Here is a 22,690-nt window from a genome sequence, read left to right on the forward strand (position 1 = left end):
GCAACGACGCAATTTGTCGTGCGTTGTACGACGCTAGTGTGAAAGTAGCCTAAGTGTAATGGAAAATGGGAAAAAAATTCCACGTGTGGTGAAATTGCAAAAAAAGTGCAATTCCACACGTTTTTTTTTCCCCATGATCATTGCCTGGTAAAAGTGAACAGTAAAAAATAAGATTCTCCAAATCAATATCAGTGCACAGATATCTAAAATATATAGTTATATTTTTTTGACTAAGTGAAGAAAAAAAATCTGAAATTTGTATGAAATTTCTTTTGCTTTTGCTGCCATTTTCTGAGACCCATAGCATTGTCAATTTTCAGGAAATGTGGCTATGTGAGGGCTTATGTTTTTTGCGCCATCAGTTGATTTTTTTTACTGATACCACTGATACTGATATGTATTGATTGCCTTTTATTCCATGATACTGCAAAGTTGAAAGTTGCTGATCAAATTAATTAATTTCATATTTTCATATTTTGATACACTGGACATTTCTGAACACAGTGATACCAAATATGTGTATTTATATTGTTTTATTTTTTTCATAAATTTTTAAACTTTTTTTTACTTTTTACTAGAGTTGAGCGACCTTAACTTTTATAGGATCGGGTCGGGTTTCACGAAACCCGACTTTCTCAAAAGTCGGGTCGAGTGAAATCGGCCGATCCTATAAAAAAGTCGGGGTCGGGGTCGGCCGAAACCCGAAACCCAATGCACTGCAATGGGATACTATGGTTCCCAGGGTCTGAAGGAGAGGAAACTCTCCTTCAGGCCCTGGGATCCATATTTAAGTGTAAAATAAAGAATTAAAATAAAAAATATTGATATACTCACCTGTCCGGCGGCCCCTGCAACTTACCGAGGGAACCGGCGGCCTGCTTTGATTAAAATGAGCGCGTCCAGGGCGTTCCGTGACATCACGGCTTTGTGATTGGTCACGACGGCCCATGTGACCGCCACGCGACCAATCACAAGCCGCGGACGTCATTCTCAGATCCTAAATTCCTAGATAAATTCTAGGAATTTAGGACCTGAGAATGACGTCCGCGGCTTGTGATTGGTCGCGTGGCGGTCACATGGGCCGTCGCGACCAATCACAAAGCCGTGACATCATCCTAAGGTCCTTCACGCGCTGATTCTTAGGAAGGAAGGCTGCCGGAAAGAAGCAGGGTGCGTCCAAGGGTGAGTATATTCCTATTAGGTATATACACACCCTCGGCTTCTTTCCGGCAGCCTTCCTTCCTAAGAATCAGCGCGTGAAGGACCTTAAGATGACGTCACAGCTTTGTGATTGGTCGCGACGGCCCATGTGACCGCCACGCGACCAATCACAAGCCATGACATCACCGCAGGCCATTCACGCGCTGATTCTTAGGAAGGAAGGCTGCCGGTTAGTACCAGGGCGCGTCAGAGGGTGAGTATATCAATATTTTTTATTTTGATTCTTTATTTTACACTTAAATATGGATTCCGATACCGATTCCCGATATCGCAAACATATCGGAACTCGGTATCGGAATTCCGATCCCAGATTCAGAAGATCGCCGACCTCATGGCTGACCCCACACAGGGGTCGGGTCGGGTTTCATGAAACCCGACTTTGCCAAAAGTCGGCGACTTCTGAAAATGGCCGACCCGTTTCGCTCAACCCTACTTTTTACTTTATTTAATAGTACCTCTGGGGGACTTGAAGCTGCGGCAAAGGGTCGGTGTTCATAGAAGGATCACAATGACAGACACGGTGGTCATCAGCAGACCCCCTAGCTGTCATGACAACCCATTGGCTCCCCATGATCAAGTCATAGGTGTGCCCATGAGAGCATGGAATGATGAGCACCCCTATCGGCGTCTGTTAAATCCCGCAGTCAGGCATGGACAGTGGGATCTAAGGGTATGTGTCCACGGTCAGGTTTGCTTCAGGCTTTGGTCAGGATTTTATGCAGGTAAAATCCTGACCAAAAATGCACCTGAGGTCACTGGCAGGTCACCTGCGGTGTTCCTGCGTGTTTTGCTCATTGTAGCAACATGTTGCGTTCTGAAAAAACGCAACGCATGTGCGTTTTTGCGGAAAAAACGCATGCGTTTTTTAATGCACAGTGGAGACGGGATTTCATTAAATCCCCTCCACTATGCTGTAACATCTGGACGCTGCATTTTTGACGCTGCGGCTCAGCGCTGCGTCAAAAACGCAGCGTTTCCTGAACGTGGACACATACCCTAACAGGTTAACAGCCACAGGATGAGCACCACTCCATTATTGGCTGTTAGGCCAGCGTCACACTAGGCGTAAGTAAATACGGTCCGTTTTTTACGGCCGTAATACGCAGTAATTGTCCCAAAACACTGTTCTGTATTCAATGAAAGGATGCAATTTTTACGCACAAATTTATCCATGTGTCATCCGTATGGCATCCGTATGGCATCCGTATGGCTTCCGTACGGCGATTTTTTCTCGCATGCTTGCAAAATGGACATATTATGGATCCATCGGCTCAAATATTCTTACAAACATATATACAGTATATATATATATATATATATATATATATATATATGTCAGTGAGACACATATATATATATTTATATTTAATTCAGCGCTAGATAGCAGAAAAGCCGGTAATTTAATTGCCGGCTTTTGCTATCTCCTTCACAAACCCGACAGGACATGAGACATGTTTTACATACAGTAAAGCATCTCATATCCCTTCTTTTATTACATATTCCTCTTTAGTAATGTTAGAAGTGTATGTTTGTTAAATTTTGTGGCTCTAGCTATTAAATTAAAAGGTTAAATCCCAGAAAAAATTAGCGTGGGCTCCTGCGCAATTTTCTCTGCCACAGTGGGAAAGTCAGTGACTGAGGGCGGATATTAATAGCCTAGAGAGGGACCATGGTTATTGGCCCTCCCCTGGCTAAAAAAAATCTGCCCCCAGCCACCCCAGAAAAGGCACATCTGGAAGATGCGCCTATTCTGGCACTTAGCCTCTCTCTTCCCACTCCCCTGTAGTGGTGGGATATGGGGTAATGAAGGGTTAATGTCACTTTGCTATTGTAAGGTGACATTAAGCCAGGTTAATAATGGAGAGGCGTCAATTATGACACCTGTCTATTAATCCAATAGTATGAAATGGTTAATAAAACAAACACACATTATTAAAAAGTAGTTCATATGAGTTCATCCAGCAGAGGGCGCAGCACCGCGACTTTAGGTAACTACAGTACACACTCGCTAGTGTGACGCCGGCTTTAAAGGTACACAATGGCTGATTAAATCAGCCATCATGTGGGGGAATGATGCAGGCTCACATGAAAATATACGTCAGTTTTACATTTTTCTGTCAACTAAGCTATATAAGGCTGCCGTCACACTAGCAGTATTTGGTCAGTATATTACATCAGTATTTGTAAGCCAAAACCAGGAGTGGAACAATTAGAGGAGAAGTATAATAGAAACATTTGCACCACAAACAATTTATATATCATCTTTGTAAGACTAGATCATAGAATCATAGAATGTTAGAGTGAGGCAGGGGTCAGACCTAACATATCAAAATACGGCCCGTTTTTTTATGGCCGAGATATGCAGAAAAGTTCCTGAACAGTGATCCATATTCAATGCAAGGATGCAATTTTTTCTCCAAAAATTATCCGTGTTTCATCCGTACGCGGCTTGCAATATGGACATAGAATGGAACCATGGGCTCAAATATTCAGGAAAACATATATACAGTCTATGTATATATATATATATATATATATATATATATATATATATATATATATATATATATATATATATAATTCAGAGCTAGATAGCATAAAAACTGGTAATTCAATTGCCAGCTTTTCCTTATCAAACCCGACAGGATATGAGACATGGTTTACATACAGTAAACCATTTCATATCCATTATATTTTTACATATTCCTCACTAATCATGTTAGCAGTGTGTGTGTGTAAAATTTGGGAGCTCTAGGTATTAAAATAAAGGGTTAGATCATGGAAAAAAAACTGGCATGGGCTCCCGCGCAATTTTCTCCGCAAGAGTGGTGAAGCCAGTGACTGAGGGCAGATATTAATAGCCTAGAGAGGGACCATGGTTATTGGCCCCCCCTGGCTAAAAACATCTGCCCTCAGCCACCCCAGAAAAGGCACATCTGTAAGATGTACCAATTCTGGCACTTAGCCACTCTCTTCCCACTCCCAAGTAGCGGTGGGATATGGGGTAATAAAGGGTTAATGTCACCTTGCTAATGTAAGGTGACATTAAGCCTGGTTAATAATGGAGAGATGTCAATAAGACACCTATCTATTTTTAACTCTTTATTACTATTGGATTAATAATGCACACAAACATTATAATTAAAGCATTTTAATGAAATAAATAAACACATGGGGTTTTAATATCTTTATTGTATGCTCAATCCAACTGATGACCCTTGTTCTTCTGAAAAAAAAAAGAAAATAAAAAACAACAATATCCCATACCTGTCCTCCGTACAGTCATGTCCCATGATGTAAATCCATCTGAAGGGGTTAAATAAATTTACAACCAGGAACCAGCTAATGCAGCCTCCCCTGGCTGTAAAATCTGGGGAATGAATGGAATGCAGCTTTGTTGACTTGCGGTGCTGCACCCCCTGGTGGCACAAACTCATATGAACTCTAGCATGGGAATTTTTCTGAATATTTTCTCACACTAGTGTTCATATGAGTTTCTGCCACCAGGTGGCGCAGCACCACAAGTCAATGAAGCTGCATTCCATTCATTCCCCAGTTTTTACAGCCAGGCTTCATACAGTTTGAAAAAAACACAAAAATTGAGCTTGGTTTAAGGTGGTATACATGCAGCACATAAACGCATGTTCACATTTGCCATAAAGCATACAAAACCTACAGTGGGGGAAATCAGTATTTGATTCATTGCTGATTTTGTAAGTTTGCCCACTGACAAAGACATGAACAGTCTATAATTTTAAGGGTAGATTAATTTTCACATTGAGAGATAGAATATGAAAAATAAAATCCAGAACTGTATAAATTATATAAATTTATTTGCATTTTGCAATGTGAAATAATTATTTGATCCCATTGGCAAAAAAAGTCTTAATACTTGGTGGCAAACCCTTGTTGGCAAGCACAGCAGTCAGACATTTTTTGTAGTTGATGATGAGGTTTGTGCACATGTCAGGAGGAATTTTGGTCCACTCCTCTTGGCAGATCATCTCCAAATCACTAAGATTTTGAGGTTGTCACTTGGCAACTCGGAGCTTCAACTCCCTCTATAAGTTTTCCATGGGATTAAGGCCTGGAGACTGGTTAGGTCACTCCATGACCTTAATGTGCTTCTTTTTGAGCCACTCCTTCCTTGCCTTGGATGTATGTTTTGGGTCATTGTCTTGCTGGAAGACCCAGCCATGACCAATTTTTAATGTCCTGGCGGAGAGGAGGTTGTCACTCAAGATTTTACGGTACATCGCTCCATCCATTCTCCCATTGATGCGATGAAGTAGTCCTGTGCCTTTAGCAGTGAAACACCCCCAAAACATAATGTTTCCACCTCCATGCTTGACAGTGGGGATGGTGTTCTTTGGGTTATGAGGCAGTATTTCTCTTCCTCCAAACAAGGCGAGTTGTGTTAATGCCAAAGACCACAATTTTTGCCTCATCTGATCACAGCACCTTCTCTCAATCACTCACATCATAAGGTGTTCATTAGCAAACTTCAGACGGGCCTGCACATGTGCCTTCTTTAGCAATAGGGACCCACTAAGAGGTTTGCTGTGACGTGGCTGTGAGCTTCATGCAGTTTGAAAAAAACACAAAAATTGAGCTTGGTTTAAGTTGGTTTACATGCTGCACATAAGTGCATGTTCACATTGGCCATAACACATATAAAACCCACAAAAAACAAAATGAGCAAAAACCCTGCTGTAATTAAATAAGTAAAAAGCAAAAGTGCATTTAAATAACACAGGGTTCTTATTAAAATTGTTTTTGATGAAAAATAGCATAAAAGCCATCCCACCGTTGACAAGGTGACCCTGATCGAGATGGTCATATGCTGTCTGTAACACAATAAGTTAAATGCAAAATTAAAAAAGATAAATGTTCAAATCATCCCCTTTAGCCCCATTCAAAATAAAACAATTAAAACAAAATCAAACATGCACATGTTTGGTATCACAGCATTCAGAATCGCCAGATATATCAACATAAAAAAAATAATTAACCCGATCTCTTAACAGCATAACGAGAAAAACATCAAAACGCCAGAAATATGTTTTTTTGGTCTCCACAACATTGCATTAAAATGCAATAATGGGTGATCAAAGGATCATATCTGCACCAAAATGGTAAAATTAAAAATGTCAGCTCAGCACGCAAAAAATAAGCCCTCACCCAACCCGAGATCACGAAAAATGCAGATGCTACGGGTATCTTAAAAAATTTTTTTTAACAAACTTTGGAATTTTTTTCAACACATAAAAAATAACCTATACATGTTTAGTGTCTATAAACTCGTAATGACCTGGAAAATCATAATAGTAGGTCAGTTTTAGCATTTAGTAAATATTGTAGAAAAAAAAAAACAACTGTGGGATTGCACTTTTCTTGCAATTTCACCGCACTTGGATTTTTTTTTCCTTTTTCCAGTACAAAATATGTTAAAACCAATGGTGTCATTCAAAAGTACAACTCATCTTGCAAAAAAGAAGCCCTCATATGGCCATTTTAACCAAAAAGTAAAAAAGTTATGGCTCTCAGTAGAAGGGGAGCAAAAAATGAAAAGGTAAATTCAAAAATACCTCTGGTCGCTAAAGAGTTAATTGGCATTTAGCCCATTCAGCAAAGATAAACATGCAACTATATATATATACAGTTTTTAATGATTCGCTAGTGTCCCATAGTTAATGGTAAAATACCAACACAACCATTAAGGTATGTGTCCACGTTCAGGATTGCATCAGGATTTGGTCAGGATTTTTCATCAGTATTTGTAAGCCAAAACCAGGAGTGGGTGATAAATGCAGAAGTGGAGCATATGTTTCTATTATACTTTTCCTCTAATTGTTCCACTCCTGGTTTTGGCTTACAAATACTGATGAAAAATCCTGACCAAATCCTGATGCAATCCTGAATGTGGACACATACCCTTAGTCTGGAATTAACATGAAGAAAATGATACTTATCAACCATCAGTATTCCTTCATCCTGAAGCGTTTTCCCCTGGAGTTCTCAGGGTTGATCAGGGAACACAAAGATGATGACAATGTCCCTCATGGAAGGCCAAAGAAAAAATGGTGTGCACAGCATTTTTTCTTTGGCCTTCATGTTATCTCATGTTAATCCCAGACTAAGGCCATGTGCACACGTTCAGTATTTTTTGCGTTTTTTTCGCATTTTTTTGCTATAAAAACGTGATAAAAATGCGAAAAAAACGCGAAAAAAATGCTTACATATGCCTCCCATTATTTTCAGTGCATTCCGCATTTTTTGTGCACATGCTGCATTTTTTTCCGCAAAAAAATCGCATCGTGGAAAAAAAAGCAACATGTTCATTAAATTTGCGGAATTGCGGGGATTCCGCACAACTAGGAGTGCATTGATTTGCTTACTTTCCGCATGTGGCTGTGCACACCATGCGGTGTAAGCAGATCATGTGCGGTTGGTACCCAGGGTGGAGGAGAGGAGACTCTCCTCCACGGACTGGGCACCATATAATTGGTCAAAAAGAAAGAATTAAAATAAAAAATAGTCGTATACTCACCTTCTGATGGCCCCGGAGTGTTCCCGCCTCTCAGCGGTGCATGCTCTCTCTTCCGTTCCTATAGATGGTGTGGTTCAGGACCTGCGATGACGTCGCTGTCTTGTGATTGGTCGCGTGACCGCTCATGTGACCGCTCACGTGACCGTGACGTCATCGAAGGTCCTGAACCACACCATCTATAGGAACGGACGCCGCTGAGGAGGTCGGCTGTCTGCAGAGGGTGAGTATAACCATTTTTTAAATTTTTTTTATTATTTTTAACATGATATCTTTTTACTATTGATGCTGCATAAGCAGCATCTATAGTAAAAAGTTGGTCACACTTGTCAAACAGTATGTTTGACAAGTGTGACCAACCTGTCAGTCAGTTTTCCAAGCGATTCTACAGATCGCTTGGAAAACTTTAGCACTCTGCAAGCTAATTATGCTTGCAAAATGCTAAAAAAATGCAAAAAAAAACGGGAAAAAAAACGCAAAAAAAAATGCGGATTTCTTGCAGAAAATTTCCGGTTTTCTTCAGGAAATTTCTGCAAGAAATCCTGACGTGTGCACATACCCTAATGGCTCGAGAAAGTCTCACACTTTGGCCAGGGTTACACTTGCGAGTGCAATGTGAGAAACTCAAGCAAGTCTCTCGCATCAGTACCCGGCACTGCCACCAGCACTCGGGACTGGACTGTTCAGCTGTATAGAAATACATGCAGCTGAATCCTCCGGTCCCAAGTGTCGGTGGCAGTGCTGGGTACTGATGCGAGAGACTCGCGTGACTTTCTCGCATTGCACTCGCAAGTGTGACCCCAGATTTTGAGCTGAAGCGTTGCTGAAGCCCCCAGGGACTATTAAACCACCATCATTTTTTTGGAAGGTCTGGCACCCATTTTTCATATACTGCTTGCTGGTGCTGCTTTTCAATTTTTCTTTTTTATCTATCTATCAATCTATCTATCTATCTATCTATCTATCTATCTATCTATCTATCTATCTATCTATCCCATATCTATCTATCTATCTATCTATTTACCACCTATCTATTCTGAGGGTTCTAACTGAATTCACTGTACTTGGCTTATGAAATTTGATGGTTGCTTTGAGATGTGCGTGTAAAAATCAGATGGCATATGGTCTGTGTGCCATCTGTTTTTTTTCTTGCACCCATTGCTGTACATTGGCGAGTCTTGTCTGATATATGCGGCCATATGCAGCTGGAAAAAACTCACAGATGAGCACTGACTAATTTATTAACATTGGTCAGAGAGCAATGATATGTTTTATCTCATTGCATTTGGCTATTTTTACACAAGTTTGTGGAGGACTCACACCTAATCAGACATATAAATGTATTTATCTTCTTCCTTAACAATGCAACTCACACAGGTGTAATTGTTCAATGAGACCCATACACTATGCACCTGTGTTCAAACTGGAAAGCTGGAAGCTACTTGTTTCCTTGTTTATCTTACGCTTTGAGGAAAAACAAAAGAGGTTTGCGTAACAAAACATTGCACAGTTACAATTTTAAATCTGCCACTTACTTAGGCTTTCATCATCTTTAAGTACTAGGATATACAGCTTAATTCCTTAAGTGAGGATTTGTTAAATTAACCTCTGGATCATAGCAAGCATTTGTTTCCTTAATGGGCAGATTTTATTTTTTTCCCTACTTTTATTTAAGAGATTCTTAGCTAATTTAAAAAAATGTTATTTTTAAATTCTATTAATAAGATAGTTGATTCTTTAAAAATATCTAATGTTAAATATTACTGATTAGATAGCATATACATTTACAGTATATAAGTGTCTTAAAGCAAATACTGCAATAGAAATTGCAGTATTTTTCAGTGAAAATCCTTGCCAATACTACACCACGAATAAACAAATAACAAATCCCTTGTGAGTTGGGTTAAATTTGTCTTGTAAACAAGTAGATTTTTTTTATTTTTCTTCTTTTCATTCCAGCAATCATCTATTTTTCAAATTTTTTAGTTATCTGAACTGTTTTTGCAAGCCGAGTTTTACTTTATGTATGCTAGATATTTTGATGCATATACATTAGTAAATAACGTATAGTTTCTACATTTGTGTTGTGCTAAAAATTAAGAAATATGTTTTTTTTCCTCTATTGCATTCAACAATATATTATACTATTTATCATATTCTTTATGTTTTGTAAATTTCAATTCACAAAATGTATTTATTGAAGAAATTTGAAAATATCTTTTTTGTGGAGATTTTTTTCACACATTTTTATTTATAGTTTTTAACTTTTATTACAAATTTAAGGTACATAAATATGTATTTCAATACAGTATCCTGTTTCCTAATAGTACAAAGAAAGCTGTTGCATTTATGAAGAGTAACCATCATTTATTTATTTTTTTACAAGTAAAGAGCTTAGCAGTCTACAGGGAACTTCAGAGGAAAATGCAATCACGCAGAAAGTCTATGAAGCACAATTATTCTTCAGGATACTTGACACGAATAAGTCCTTGCTTAGTCCAAAACACAGATAGATATGCTTATAAGGCAGTTCAAATAATATCTTAGCTCAACCAGGGAGGCCTGGGTAATAGTCCTAGGTTTTTGCAGAGCAGCAACAGCTTACATGTCCAGCAAATGCAGATGGAGTAAACACGAGCAGCAGATGAAGGAAGATTACTGGAAACTGGTGTATGCAGCTGGAACTCAGAGCAGAGTAGCAGGATCTCCACACAGATTCACAGGAGCAGGTATATAGCCAGGGAGTCATCAGAGTCAGGAGCTAGATGCAAGGCAGAATACTCTAGCACAGACTGAAGGCTGGAGTGGACACAGTGCACATGAGACCAAAGACACCATCTTGGAAAAGGGCAGTAATGCACAAAAGGTAATAAAAATGTTCCGAGTCCTGACACTCCACTTCTCACCAATCACACATTAACAGTTCCCATCACCAGATCAAACATATAGCCAGCAGCTTTTGTTTTGGCCAAAAGTTTTTTTAAGCCACCACTACGACAAGATAGACTCTTTTGGCCAAGCTCTACTCTACTCTAGCCTATTAATCATTTGTTAAAAATATCCAATACAATTTAGGTATATTTTTATTCATTTTTCAATTTTTAAAATGACGAATAATATCATATACAAGGGAAAAATACCTCTGCACCATGACCAGACACCATATTACCACCACATAAATACCTATAATTAGTGTTGAGCATTCCGATACCGCAAGTATCGGGTATCGGCCGATACTTGCGGGTATCGGAATTCCGATACCGAGATCCGATACTTTTGTGGTATCGGGAATCGGTATCGGGATTAATATCAATGTGTAAAATAAAGAATTAAAATAAAAAATAGGGATATACTCACCTCTCCGACGCAGCCTGGACTTTACCGCCGTAACCGGGAGCCGTTGTCACCTAAGGTCTTTCAAGCACTTGAAATACCTTAGAAGACGTCACTGCTTTGTGATTGGTCGCGTAGCGGTCACGCGACCGCTACGCAACCAATCAGAAGCTGCGGACGTCTTCTAAGGTATTTCAAGCGCTTGAAAGACCTTAGGTGACGTCACTGCTTTGTGATTGGTCGCGTAGCGGTCACGCGACCGCTACGGACCAATCAGAGCACAGTGACCTCATCTAAGGCCCTTCAAGCGCGCATTCTTAGGTACAACAGCTCCCGGTTACGGCGGTAAAGTCCAGGCTGCGTCGGAGAGGTGAGCATATCCCTATTTTTTATTTTAATTCTTTCTTTTACACATTGATATGGATCCCAGGGCCTGAAGGAGAGTTTCCTCTCCTTCAGACCCTGGGAACCATACAGGATACCGTCCGATACTTGGTGTCCCATTGACTTGTATGTGTATCGGGTATCGGTATCGGATTAGATCCGATACTTTGCCGGTATCGGCCGATACTTTCCGATACTGATACTTTCAAGTATCGGACGGTATCGCTCAACACTACCTATAATACCACATACAGGGAACAAATACCGCCACACCATGTCCAGACCACATATTACCACCGCAGTGACCGAATAATATCACATACAAGGGACAAATACCACCACACCATGTCCAGATCCTATATTACCACCACATAATAACCAAATAATAGCACATACAAGGAACAAATACTGCCACACCATGGCCGGACAACATATAGTGACTGAATACTGCAATACTGATAATTAATTTAAAAAAACAACAATACTAATATCACCATAAGTGCCATTATACACAGGAGATCTGTAATTACTATGCAGTGTCTGTGTAGAGGTAATACAGTGATTACCGGTGAAATTATACACAGGAGCTCTGTATATACAGTAGTGTCAGTGTACAGGTAATACGGTGATCCAGGTGACATTATACACAGGAGCTCTGTATATAGTATTAATGTACAGGTAATACAGTGATCAACAGTGAAATTATACAAACGAGAACTGTATATATTGTACAGGTTATACTCTGTGATCATTGACATTATACACAGGAGCTCTGTATATAGTGTTAGTGTAAAGGTAATACAGTGATCACTGGTGACATTGTACACAGGACTGCTGTATATAGTATACAGTGTATAGTGTCAGTGTACAGGTAACACACTGACTCACCAGTGACGTCTCTAGGTGAAGTCCTTCATCTTTGCTTTTCATCTTCATCTAGCACAGACTGCCATCACTTCCAGCCAGGTCTCATCTCTGTAGGAAATAACACAGTTAGTTAGAGCACCACTTGCAGAACACATTATTTAATTTTTTCCCAACTTCTAAACTACACCAGATGAAGAAAAAAGGTGACATAGTGTTGCTCTGCACAGTAACAGTACCGCCTCCCACATTAAAAACAGTATCCTCAATAAATAAAATAAAAACATCCCTGCAGTAATAATATCCCTTAATTAGCCTTTATTGTAATAATATCCCCCATCCTGGCCCTGATGTCCGATCTTGCCCCATCTGTCCCGTGATCCTGCGCCATCTGTCCCATGATTCTACCCCATCTGTCCTGTGATCCTGACCTATCTGTCCTGTGATCCTGACCCATCTGTCCCATGATCCTGCCCCATGATCCTGCCCCATTTATCTCCATTGTATCCATGCTGCCCATGATCCTGCACCATGTGTCTCCATCCTGCCCCATGATCCTGCACCATGTGTCTCCATCCTGCCCCATGATCCTGCCCCATCTGTCTTCATCCTGCCCCATGATCCTGCCCCATCTGTCTCCATCCTGCCCTATGATACTGCCCCATCTGTCTCTGTCCTGCCCATGATTCTTCTCCATCCTGCACCATTATCCTGCCCCATCTGTCTCCATCCTGCCCCATCTGTCTCCATCCTGCCCCATGATCCTGCCTCATCTGTTTCCATCCTGCCCCATCTGTTGTCATCCTGCCCCATGATCCTGCCCCATCTGTCTCCATCCTGCCCCATGATCCTGCCCCATCTGTCTCCATCCTGCCCCCTGTGTCTCTATCCTGCCCTGTCTCCATCCTGCCATCAAAACATGTTGAGGCTTGCAGCTTTCAATAAAAATAGACAAAAAACCTTTCTCCTTACCTGACTGCACCATCTGTCTCCATCCTGCCCCATCTGTCTCCATCCTGCCCCATGTCTCCATCCTGCACGCTGTGTTGCCTATCCTGCCCCTTGTGTCTCCCATCCTACCCCCTGTGTCTCCTATCCTGCCCCCTGTCTCCCATCCTGCTCCCTGTGTCTCCCATCCTTCCCCCATGTCTCACATCCTGCCCCGTGTCTCCCATCCTGCCCCCATGCCTCCCATCCTGCCTCTGTGTCTCACATCCTGCCCCCTGTGTCTTCCATCCTTCCTGTGTTTCCATCCTGCCCCCCATGTCTCCATCTTACCCCGTGTCTCCATACTTCCCCCTGTGTCTCCATTCTTCCCCCTGCATCTCCATTCTTCCCCGTGTCTCCATTCTTTCCCTATATATCTCCATTCTGCCCCTGTATCTCCATTCTTGCCCCCTGTGTCTCCATACTTCCCCCTGTGTCTCAATTCTTCCCCCTTGTCTCCATTGTTCCCCCAGTGTCCCCCATTCTGCCTCGGGCTTGCTGCTTTCAATAAAAATAAATAAAATCTTTCTTCTTACCTTGCCATTCTCCTGCGCAGATGTTCCCTCAGCGCAGACTAGGCGCGCACTTGCCGGTGAATGACAATTACGTCATATGCCAGTGATGTGCGCACTGACGTCAGCTGCCAGCCCCCAATTGGCCGGCAGCTTTTAACTATTGCCGTGCAGACCCAGGCCCACAAGGCAATAGAATTTAACTGAACCTGCGTCTCGGACGCAGGCTCAGTTACTGCACTGGAAGAAGCCAGCCGCTGGGGCCCAATGACCAGAAGAGATGATGCCCGATGCTGGCCCCCTCTGTTCATTGGGCCCCAAATGCCAGTCAGGGTAGTAATGCCCTGATGGCAGCCCTGACTGTGATCAGGGGCAACTTTAGCTGTTCTGTTGCCCAAATGGAAAAATTGAAATGGTGCAATATAAACTTGCAGTGAATAAAAATAAATTTGTCATTGTTTTTTGGGGGTTTGCTTTAAGGTATTCATTGTATTTGCACCATGTCAGTGCAATTACAGAGATACCAAACAAGCAAACTTATTATTTTGTAAAAAAAAATAGTGACTAGTAGGGTTGAGCGAAACGGATCGTTCATTTTCATAAGTCGCCGACTTTTGGCAAAGTCGGCGTCTCATGAAACCCGACCCGATCCCTGTGTGAGGTCGGCCATGCGGTACGCGATCTTGGCGCCAAAGTCGCATTTCGTATGACGCGTTTAGCGCCATTTTTTCAGCCAATGAAGGAGTGTGGGCAGAGTGATGACATAGGGGTTAGGGGCGTGCACGCCTATGATCATTTTAGCGCTTGTGCACAGCAGGGATTTGCAATGTGTAAAACGAAATTTTCGGGGCTGGGACGGAGGGGGGAGAGAGAGAGAGAGAGAGAGAGAGAGAAAAAAAATAAAAATCCCCATTGACGTGCATAGGGTTTCGTGTTCCGGCCGATCCTCGACTTTTCGCAGTAATCGGCCGATTTCGCCCGACTCGACTTTTCAAAAAGTCGGGTTTCGCAAAACATTACTCGACCCTAAAACGGTCAAGGTCGCTCAACCCTAGTGACTAGTTTGTGATGCTAATTTTTCAGACTTGTAACATTTTATTGCATTTTATTGTATTTTCCATGAAGCTGCTCGAGGATTTGTTTTTTTTGCGTGGTGAGCTAACATATTTTGTTGAAACGAATGTGAGGTAAATGTGACATTTTGATCACTTTTACTGCAATTTTTAAGGGAAGTGAGGCTACAAAAAAAGTAATTTTGTAATTTAGACTTTTTTTTTTCTCCTTTTGTCTGGGTTAATTAGTTTTATATTTTGATAACTTTTATGAATGTGCTCACACAAAATATTTTAAATGCTTTAGTTTATTTATTTTCAACAAAGAAATAGAGCACCAGAACCATCATCAGTAAATCAATACAACACCAGGATCACCATCAGTACATACCTAGATTACCAGAACTATCAGCAGTATATTACGAATATAACACTAGAAACACCTTCAGGACATGAATGAAGCACTAAAACTACGATCCTTACATGAATACAGCACCAAAATTACCATCAGTACATGAATAAAGCATTAAGCTTAAACGAGTTGTCACCTTTCAGAAAATTTGTTGCTCAAGCACAATTTGTTGTAAAAAAAAATAAAAAAGACAATTTACTCATTTTCACTATGTCTACTTATGAATTTTCTCCTCTGCGCCAATGTCCGGAATCGGCTGCAGCTCAAACATAATTATGTAATTACGAGTTCAGTGGCTTTTCATGTATAGTCAGAAGGCCCTACTAAGAGCCACCGAGCTCACTGATTGGCTACTGTACTGTTGACATCACAACAGCAGTGGAGACACAGTGCTGGACTCAGGGACTGTATTATGAGTGTTTTTTTGTATAACAAAGTGTTGAGCATTCCTATACCGCAAGTATCGGGTATCGACCGATATTTGCGGTATCGGAATTCCGATACAGAGATCCGATACTTTTGTGATATCGGGAATCGGTATCGGGATCGATATTAATGTGTAAAATAAAGAATAAAAATAAAAAATATTGATATACTCACCTCTCCGACGCAGCCTGGACCTTACCCATGTAACCGGCAGCTTCCGTTCCTAAGAATGAGCGCTTGAAAGACCTTAGATGACGTCGCGGCTTGTGATTGGTCGCGTGAGCGGTCACGTGACCACCACATGACCAATCACAAGCCGCGACGTCATCTAAGGTCTTTCAAGCGCTCATTCTTAGGAACGGAATCTGCCGGTTACATCGGTAAGGTCCAGGCTGCGTCAGAGAGGTGAGTATATCAATATTTTGTATTTTTATTCTTTATTTTACACATTAATATGGATCCCAGGGCCTGAAGGAGAGTTTCCTCTCCTTCAGACCCTGGGAACCATACAGGATACCTTACGATACTTGGTGTCCCATTGACTTGTATTGGTATCGGGTATCGGTATCGGCGATATCCGATACTTTTCGGGTATCGGCCGATACTATCCGATACCGATACTTTCAAGTATCGGACGGTATCGCTCAACACTAATAACAAACTGCTCACTGACTAGAGATTTTTGAAAGTGGAAAACCTCTATAATACAATTGCAAGGTGAAATTAGCCACCACCATACACAGTGCTCTTATGGATTTTCAGAGAAGGGGGTAGTTTATGAAACAAGGTGACTGGGTTTATTTGCTGAATAATTTGGAATGGACCAATTAACTTGGGCACCGTTTTTTAGCAACGAGACTTCAAACAGGTGCATTTAGTGAGGAGCTAAACATTATTTGTCGGACTGATGTTGGGAACAGGTTGACAGCATTTATCAGCACACTTCTTAGCTCATTCTGTGGCTACAGATTAATTAGCTTGTACCTCATTCCAGATGTTACAGATGTCCTGAGATGAGCGTTGGATACCGCGTCCATATGTGACATACCCTCTCCCTCCATCAATTCAAGATTTATCATACATACCTCAGGGCACTACAGCACTTACATATAAACTCTTTTATATGCGGATACGCATTACGATTTGCCTGGGAGCAGTTTCCTCGAGTCACTAATTCCACAAGTAGTCTGTAACTGATGAAGGTCTGAGCGACAGAAACTTTTTGTGTGTACTACCATTTTGGACAACATTAAAATTCATCACTTGCATCTACAAGTTGAGTGCCAGGTTTATACTATATACTACTTTATGGTTTGGGAACCTATCTAGGCACTAGTGTTGAGCATTCCGATACCGCAAGTATCGGGTATCGGCCGATACTTGCGGGTATCGGAATTCCGATACCGAGATCCGATACTTTTGTGGTATCGGAAATCGGTATTGGAATTAATATCAATGTGTAAAAGAAAGAATTAAAATAAAAAATAGGGATATACTCACCTCTCCGACGCAGCCTGGACTTTACCGCCGTAACCGGGAGCCGTTGTACCTAAAAATGCGCTCTTGAAGGGCCTTAGATGAGGTCACTGCGCTCTGACTGGTCCGTAGCGGTCGCGTGACCGCTACGCGACCAATCACAAAGCAGTGACGTCACCTAAGGTCTTTCAAGCTCTTGAAATACCTTAGAAGACGTCACTGCTTTGTGACTGGTCGGGTAGCGGTCACGCGACCGCTACGCGACCAATCAGAAGCTGCGGACGTCTTCTAAGGTATTTCAAGCGCTTGAAAGACCTTAGGTGACGTCACTGCTTTGTGATTGGTCGCGAAGCAGTCACGCGACCGCTACGGACCAATCAGAGCGCCGTGACGTCATCTAAGGCCCTTCAAGCGCGCATTCTTAGGTACAACGGCTCCCGGTTACGGCGGTAAAGTCCAGGCTGCGTCGGAGAGGTGAGCACATCCCTATTTTTTATTTTAATTCTTTCTTTTACACATTGATATGGATCCCAGGGCCTGAAGGAGGGTTTCCTCCCCTGGGAACCATACAGGATACCGTCCGATACTTGGTGTCCCATTGACTTGTATTGGTATCGGGTATCGGTATCGGATTAGATCCGATACTTTGCCGGTATCGGCCGATACTTTCCGATACCAATACTTTCAAGTATCGGACGGTATCGCTCAACACTACTAGGCACCTATCACAGTAGCACTCACTGTATTTCTTTATGAATGGATGTCCTGATAGACACTGTTGTCATCAAAAATTAGCTTTTCAATGGAATGTGAAGAGGGAGACAAGATACTTGGCCGAACACTGTAACAAATGGAGATTTCTCAGAAAACACTGAAACAGAATTGTTTGGGCAAAGGAAGCAAGGTCTGGCCAGTTATCTGGGTGGTGTATTCTTTTCATAAACACTGCTTGTGATGAACCGCACTTCACAGCCCCGCCTGATGTCACTAATAAGTCGGTGGTCATGTGGTACAGTTTCCCCACTTACACCAATGTGACGTTATGCACCTCCTGGGGACACATAACATCAGCTATGCACAGTTTTACATAGAGAGCCCCTGTACACATGGACTCTCGAGATCTAGAAAATGTAACCATATACGGCTAGGACATATGATAACTCTATAACTTCCTATGAAATTACTGCTTCAATTTGTCTGGAGAGGTTTTGTTTGAGCAGTTAAACAGCTTTCTCTCCTAGCAGGGGTTCAACCTGCCAGGGAGGCCTTTGTACTAGCTATGTTGGTGGAGGCTGTGAGTTTTTCCACTTTGGAGCTGTTGAAGCTTGATCACCTTCTGAACCAATTGTCCTTTTTCAGCTTCACATTTTGAATGAGTACTATAATCACAGAGCGGATATGATACAGTGAATTGGCATGACATTATAACCCCCCCATATTCTTCACACTGCTCCATGGACTGATTAATTATTTCAGTCTGCAAAGTACTTTGAGGGTGAAAACCTGTGGAGACATCCATGGAAATTTTTAAGTTCTTGCAGAGTGCCCTTCAGAATCTCTAAATAAATTGCACACCACAGCTGAGGCTTTACTAGCTGGAAGACAATGGAACAAGTATGTTTCTTTAAAAAACACATAAGCCAACTATGGAGCAGATGGAAGACCTGGCAAGGGCACAAAATTAGACATTTTAGAGAATTGGTGCACTGCAGCCTAGATAGAAGTGAACCCCTGTGCTTCAGGAAGATCAGTAACAAAGTCCATAAAAATCTCAGCCCAAGGCTATTGTGGAATAGGAAGATAATGAAGAGGACCAAAAGTTGCTCTACGAGAGGTTTTGAATTGTGCACATTGAGTACAGAATGCTATGAACTCCTTGACCTCTTCTGTCAATTTGTGTCACAAGTAGAAATGGAAGAGAAGTTCAGGGGTGCATTTAACTCCCAGGTGACTGTAGAGGAAAGATCAATTAGCCCAGAATAAAATGTTGAAATCAGAGAATGTCCCTTAGGTGATTAATTGATGGAAAAAGAAATGGCAGCAATGATACATTTAGGTTTATGTATAAGCGAAATCGAACTGTGAGGTTCGGGGCTACTGGACACCTATTATCTGATATGGATCCCCGAACACAGACTTTTAACAGGATATCTAATTTCCTGTTCAGGTTCGGATGCCTAATAAAGTTTGTTGAAAGGCTAAAGTGCAGCCAGTTAACAAGCTTTTAGGCTGTGGGGACTTCCTTGGCCATCATAGCGATGCCAAGCTACAATTCAGGTGATGATGGATGAGGTAGTGGCACAGGAGGAAGAGGAACAGGAGGTGCAGGACCAATTGACATTGTTATCAGGCCTTTCATCCACACATGGCTCGGAGGTAGGTTTCTGTCCCAACAGCGGCTAAGTATCCAACTATACAGTCAGCGTACCATGTGGGAGAAGGAGGAGTAACAACAGTGTTTACAGCAGGGTGGCACTCAGAGAAACTGACAGACACCACTGAAGCATTGCTCAGGGATGCAGAGGACCCAGAGGATACACCTCCCTCCGGGGACAGCTTGTCGTTGCCTCTTGGCAACCAGGCACACATGAGTCAATACATGCTGCTGTGCCTGCGCAATAACTGCTGAGTTGCCTGGAGTGTTACAAGTGCTGATTAATGGGTGGCCACCCTGCTGGAACCCCACTACAAGTACAATGCACCATCATTACTTTCCGTCATTCGAGAGAGATCACAAAATGCTTCAATATAATTGCACATTGGTAAAGAAACTACTTATGACTTTCCCACCTGACAGCGGGGGCTCAGTGGAAAAACAAGGCAGAGGTGGAGGAGGAAGTTGCCAATGCAGATGGAGCAGCGCCACCAACTCAGAAGGCAGGGTTAGCATGGTCAAAATGTGGCAAAATTTTATGAGCATTCTACAACTTCTGGCACCGCCTTCTGAAATGGTCGGTTTTAGCAGGAAGCAGCGTTACAACAACATAGTGAAAGTGTACGTGTCCACACGTCTCCACGTATTAACTGATAGGTCTGCCCCATTTATCTTCTGGGTCTCCAAATTGGACTCATGGCATGAGCTTGTCCTTTATGCTTTGGAGGTGCTGGCCTGCCCTTCGACAAGTGTACTGTCACAATGTGTGTTTAATATGGCAGGGAGTGTGATCACTGATATGTACATTTGTCTGTCCACAACCAATGTGGGGAAGCTATTATTCATTAAAAGGAACCAGTCATGAATCCCACATGACTTGTCTAGAACTTTTGGTTGACTAATCAATTATACCAGCTACACCCAGCCAGTGTTTAACTCTATTTGTCATTGGTTTCACTTGTGTGCCTCCTCCCTAAATAAAAAAACAAAAATCTGTGTTGGCTACTTCCTCCTCCTCCTCTTCCACCTACACAGCCATGTCCACCTCCTCCTACAGTTTGACCTCCTCTCGCTTGTTGTACCTTGTCAGTTTATTTTAGGTTGATTCTATGTTCTTTTAAGTCTGTTCCCTAAAAAGAAATAAATGAAAAAATGGAAAAAAAACAACATAAAAAATCTAAAAAACACAAATAGTGTTGGATTACCCTCCCTTGCCTCTTCCACCTACACCACCACATCCATCTTCCTTTACTTGGACCGATATCTCCTGGTTCTAGATTGCTAATTTTAGTTTTATTAATGCTATGTTGTTTTAAGTCCATTCCATAAAAAAAGTAAAAAAAATAATGGACAAATACTATAATACACTAAATAACACTAAAATACAACTCCTCCCAAAAAACCACCAGCAAAAACAATGTACTGCTCCCACTTCCACCTGCACTATCACATCCACCTATTCCTCCAACTGGACCTATGCCTCCTGGTTTAGATTCCTAGTTTTAGATTAAATTCTAGGTTCTTTTTAAATCAGTTCTATTAAAAAATTATTAGAAAAACACTAAAAAAAAATAAAAAAACAACAAAAACAGTGTTCGTTTACTCATCTTTCCCCATTCCAGACGAACGCAGCAGAGGGGAATGAGGAGTATTTGACTATTTACTTTTTTTTTGTATGTAGCAATATGTAGGGGTAGGGCTATTATACTGTATGGAGTAATATATGGGGCCATTATACTGTATATAGCAATATATGGAGCTCATTATCCTGTATGGAGCACTATGAAGGTTCATTATATATTATATGGAGCAAAATATGGGGCCCATTATACTGTGTGGAGCATTATATGAGGCCATTATATTGTATAGAGCATTATATGGCGCCAATTATACTGTATAGACTTTATATCAGACCCATTATACTGTAGGGAGTATTATATGGGTCCATTATAAACTATATGAAGCAATATATGGGACCCATTATACTGTATGAACTATTATGGAGCCCATAATAGCTTATGAAGCAATATATGGGGCCCATAATAGTATATGAAGGACTATGTGGTGCCCACAATACTGTATTCAGGACTATGTGGTGCGTTATATGGGGTCATTATACTCTATGGAACATTATATGGTGCTCATTATACAGTATGAGCATTATATGGAGCCCATTATACTGTATGGAGCACTATATGGAGCCCATTATTCTGTATGCAGCACTATGTGGGGCCCATTATACTGTATGGAGCACTATGATGGACCCACTATAATGTATGGAGCAATATATGGGGCCTATTATACTGTATGGAGGACTATGTGGTTTCCATAATACTGTATGGAGGAATATATGCTGCCCATAATACTGTATATGACTACAAACTTGTGAATCCCCCCAGCGCACGCAGTGTGCGCTACGAGGATTCGCCGATTTCTGAGCAATTGTAGAATTTACAACAGATATCACTCATGTAATGTAAGAAGTAAATGAAATCTTTGGCATTATACTATACCTATATTTCTTAACTGTGCATCATGAATCGTGGTATGTGTTTGAGGGGCCCACTGAGACTCTTTCGCCTGGGGCCCACGGAAACCTGGGGTCCGCTCTGGCTGTATACGTGCAGGGTATTGGTCATTTGCTTAATGACACATGGAAGAGTAGCACAATGGGATAAGTTCACCCAAACAAACTTGACCCTTTAACTTTACCAATCCACTTGATTAACCCTTTAACATAAAATGGCCTCTAGGTAAGTCATTTCTGGGGTACCTGTGTGTGAATGGGGCTTAAAAGCTGAGATCCTTTCACAGCTAGAAGGTTCAGCCTATATTACAAAGCCAACATCTGTGACAAAAAGCATCATTTGAAGCTGAGCTACAGTTGTTGCTATTAATCATTTAAGTGCTGCCGTCAATCTCTGAGAGTGGTTTTAAATGAAGCAATTGCTAGTGCTCATACAAATAATGGCAGCATAGGGCCTGCTCAAAGTTTATAGGAGACTGAAATTTTCATAATATACTGCAATACTGTGGTGTTGCAGTGCATAGTAAAAGCAATCAGATGGCTGCAAGGTCAAGTCCCTTAAGGAATCTAAACAT

Source organism: Ranitomeya variabilis, chromosome 1 (assembly GCF_051348905.1).
Source record: "Ranitomeya variabilis isolate aRanVar5 chromosome 1, aRanVar5.hap1, whole genome shotgun sequence".
Lineage (NCBI taxonomy): Eukaryota > Metazoa > Chordata > Amphibia > Anura > Dendrobatidae > Ranitomeya > Ranitomeya variabilis.